Here is a 4,758-nt window from a genome sequence, read left to right on the forward strand (position 1 = left end):
AGTCACATAGTTTTAATAATACATTCTCAAAATAAAATGTTACCAAAATTAAGCTAACGGAAAGAGAAAATACAGCTCACAGTCATATGATGAAATCTTGCGGAGAGCAAGGAAAGTATCCAAATAAACTATTTGCTCCTTCACTGAGAATCCGTTTCAATTTGTTTCTCATCACACAGTCTAAGCAGGAATTACAACAAACTGTGGTTTCTCAAAGAGATCTAGCTTGAAGTCTCAAAGTCTGAATCAGATAAATAGGAAAAAATTCCTTCAACTCAGTCATTTTTCCCTGTACATTTTATTGACTTTATTCATCTCCCTTTCTACTTTTATTTTTTATTCAACATTTATTATTCACTAGACATTGTACATATAGAAATTACTTTTTGGTTAGCATGCAAGAACATTATGAGATAAATATATATTGCAAAATAAAAATTCCTGTCTGACATTAAAATAATCCTTCATTTGAAGCACTGCATTTTCTAATGGCCTATCAGCATAAGATGGGTGAGGTGAATAATACAAAATGATTCAAAGCCTACAAGGAAATTTGGAAACATGGTATAATATTCTTCACCTACCCCTTAAGGGTTTAGTGGACCACTGTTTTTCTATTCCTAATGTAGTTACATATCCCAATATTATAGTGGATGCATTATTATCAAATATGATAAAAATGAGAAGAGTTTTAATGAAATGTCCATAGAATTTTGATATAGATAATGAATTAATATAATATAACACATAATTATACATACCTGTGTGTAACTATGATATATCTCATATAAAATAATATAACATGTATATGTATGCTATATATAATATGTAAATATTATACTATTATATAAAATGTATAATATTCTAAAATCCCCACTTCAATAAATGGAAGCTATTATAACCGTCTTTCTGTCATCATTGTCCATTGTCTGGCACTGTATCACAACATTGAAGAGCATGGCCTGAAAAATCAGGTAGATTCTGATCACTGACTCTTCAGTCCAGTTATTTTGATACTCACCTTTGTGTTTCCTCACCTATAAAATGGGAGTAATGACAGTGGCTCCCTCTTGGATTGTTATAGAGATTACAGCTCGATTCCCATATAGTTTTAATTGTTGAATTAGGATGAAAGCTTATAAATCATATACATGAATGAAGGTAGTAAACTAAAATGAAATTTGGTAGAAATGTCCAAATATGCAAGGAATGATCCTGGGTTAAGATTATTTTTCCTTTTATTGCACCCATTTCTTGTCTTCTCAGTGCAAAATCTATGATTTTTAGCAGGCATTTTTTATTCTTTTCTTCATAGGTGTTCTTTGCCTAGATCATTCAAAGTGTCTTTTTGACTTTGCTTGAGTTGCATCAATGGAGAACTTGAAGGACATTTAATGTGTCACCTAAAATAACTTTTTTACTTCACAGTTTCCTAATGGCATTTTTCATCTGGTCATTTACCAAGGTATAGATTAAAGGATTTAACATGGGCATCATTGTAGTATAGAACAATGCAATTATCTTATCAATAGATAACATAGCTGTGGGTCTCATGTACTCAGATATGCAGGGCACAACTAATAGGATGACCACTGTCATGTGGGAGACAGGTGGAGAGAGCTTTGTGCCTCACCTCCAAGTTGTGGTTCCTTACGGAGTGCAGAACGACCACATAGGAGATCATCAATAGGAGAAAGCTTAACAGACAGATGAAACCACTCTCAGAAGCCACAAAGAACTCTAGAATGTGGATATCTGTGCAGAGAAGATTGAGCAAAAGGTCCAGATCACACATGAAGTGATCTATGATGTTAGGGCCATGGAAGGATAATGGGATGATAAAAAGGACTTGTATGGTTGCATGCAGGAAGACTCCCACCCACACCATTCTTGTTAGCAGGCCACAAACTCATCAATTCATGATGGTCATGTAGTGCAATGGCTTGCAGATAGCCACATAGCAGTCATACACCATCATAGTAAGCATGATATCATTGGCACCTCCAAAAAAAGTTCTCCAAATATTTGGGTAATATAGGCATTAAATGGGATGGTCTTCTTTTCAAAGAGTGAATCTAAGATCACTGTAGTGATATTGATAGAAGAATAGCAGGGATCAGTGAAGTAGAGAGAGGCCAGGGAAAAGGACATGGGAACCCTGACAATGGGCTGACAGTGATAAAGACCACAGTGAACACATTACCTACCACTGAGATAATATAGATAACCTGAACCACAAAAACATGATTTTCTGCATTTTTGGATTTTCTGTGAGGCCCAGTAGAACAAACCCTGTCAGGTTGTTCCTATTCTCCATCATTTCATATTGTGATTAATCGCATTACCTGGAAAAGAAATCCCCTTGATTAATGTAATCTTAACTTTATTAACCTTCTTCATCTTATAAATAATAAATGCATAAATTCTACTGAGTTGTGGATCTCATGCGGTTTTTGAGATAGAACGTAGTTTTGAGTTCTTGAAGAGCGTCAGTGTGCACATCATTGCCAGAGATGACAAAAAGCCTATCTTGATGTAGTCCCACTGGCTCTTAATTCTAAAAATCATGGTGAGAAATGGGTGCCAAAATTATGAATATGGAGCTAGGAAATTTTCCTTTATCCTAAGGGAATGAGGACACATGGAAGATAATTGAGAGTGTGAGTGGAAGGATGAACAGGAGTTGGAGGAAGAGAGACTCTTACATGTAAGTCTGGTAAGAACTTTGTGTGCCTTGCTGAAGTCAGCTGAGGTTCAAGGGGATGCAAGCCAGTGACAGAAAGCCCAGTATCACCCTATTTATAACAGTTGCCAAAAAGTGTAACAGGGTGTTTCTTATGAGAATGTGACAGAAGTCTCCAGGAGCTACTACAAATGAATTGATAATACATATTGTTAACATTACAATAGTTAATAAATGTGTTTTTAATGATTGATTGCTATGTGCATGGCATGGCAGTAACGTGTGTAGTTAGTATTATTTCATTCTTCAAGAATGAAGAAACAATTACAGAGATTAATGGTAATAGTAATAATAACATAAACTAAAATTTACTAGACACTTCCTGTGCTATGGGTTTGCAGAAGTGTGGCTGTTTAATCCTCATTACAGGTCTATAAGATAATTATCACTATGAATTTATAATTCTTTCACAGTGTAGGAGATATGTACATAGAGAAGAACATAAGGATCCTGCCCAAGATGAAGCAGTTAATAAAGGGTAGAGCCAAGATTAGATCAAATTATACTAGTGACCTTTTTCCTGGAAATTTTTAGTCCTTTCCCTACATTGTTATGTTATAACACACAGTGTTGAACTAGTAATCTTTTGACAAGATCATCATACTTATAATGTCTCTAATGCTATTTCAGAAAAGTGTTCATGTGTTGCTTTTATTGGAGAGTACTTTTACCTTGGCCTCTGATGTGGCTCTGTTTCTTCCCTTCTCAATGTCCTTTCATGCTTGAGTTCCCAGATTTATGCACAATGTTGAAAATGACTACCACAGTGGTTAAGTGTACTGTATTGGTTTGAAAAGTCAGAAAGACAAAATTGGAATCTTGCTTTTGAACTTGCAACTTTTTTTTTTTTTTTAATCCTGGGCACATTTCTTGGCATGATATACCCTTGCTTCCACATCTATAAAGTGAGAATGGTAATACAATTCTTTTTCTGAGATAAATTTTAGATACAATGAAATACAGATGTTCTAAGCCTATGGTTTGATTAGTTTTGATAAATGTATTTTTAATAATTTATTTATTTCTCACAGACAAAGCACAAGCAGAAAGAGTGGCAGACAGAGGGAGAAGCAAGCTCCCAATGAGCAGAGGGCCCAATGTGGAACTCTATCCCAGGACCCTGGGATCATGATGTGAGCTGAAGGCAGAGGCTTAAATGACTGAGCCACCCAGGTGTTTGAATGAATGTATATAGTCACACACCATTAACAGATTCAACATTTCTTCACCCAGAAATTTCTGTCATACTCCTTTTTCAGTTAATTTCCTCCAATGCAACTATTACCCTGATTTCTCTTTTTTTTTTTTTTTTTAAGATTTTATTTATTTCTTTGACAGACAGAGATCATAAGTAGGCAGAGAAGCAGTCAGAGAGAGAGGAGGAGACAGGCTCCCTGGTGAGCAGAGAGCCCCTTGTGGAACTGGATCCCAGGTCTCTGAGATCATGACCTGAGCCAAAGGCAGAGGCTTAAGCCACTGAGTCACCCAGGCGCCCCTCTCACTGTGTTTTAGTGTTGTCTATTCTTTAACTTCATGTAAATTTAATCACAACATTTACTCATAGTGCATGGTATCTTTTTTCTAGAATTTAACATATTGACATATATATCATTGGTCTACTACTTTTTGCTGAAGATTATTCCGTCTATCCTGTCAGATTCTGCCTTGCAAGTGCAGTGTATTTGAATTTAATGTAATTGTTAAATGTTAAATTGTTAAACATACAATTGTTAAATGTATGGGGAATAGTTCATCTTACTGTAGTTTACTTTTTTTTGTTTCTCTTTAACTTATTTTAATTCTTTTATATGTTCTTCTGAGCTAATTGAGTAGATGACTTTTTCTAATATTATATTTTCTCTTCTTAACATATTTTCTTAATAATTGACTCTATTTTTAAATTTTTTATTTTTTTTTAATTTTTTATTTTTTATAAACATATATTTTTTATAAACATATATTTTTATCCCCAGGTCTGTGAATCACCAGGTTTACACACTTCACAGCACTCACCA

The 4,758-nt window shown here is 34.6% G+C and overlaps 1 pseudogene; it reads right to left on the bottom strand.

Annotated features, from left to right (window-relative positions):
* Positions 1-1,368: 1,368 nt before the first annotated feature.
* On the bottom strand, positions 1,369-2,317 carry LOC131808448 (olfactory receptor 4C46-like; annotated as a pseudogene).
* Between the last annotated feature and the right edge of the window lie 2,441 nt (positions 2,318-4,758).

The sequence above is a fragment of the Mustela lutreola genome, chromosome 1 (assembly GCF_030435805.1).
Source record: "Mustela lutreola isolate mMusLut2 chromosome 1, mMusLut2.pri, whole genome shotgun sequence".
Classification (NCBI taxonomy): domain Eukaryota; kingdom Metazoa; phylum Chordata; class Mammalia; order Carnivora; family Mustelidae; genus Mustela; species Mustela lutreola.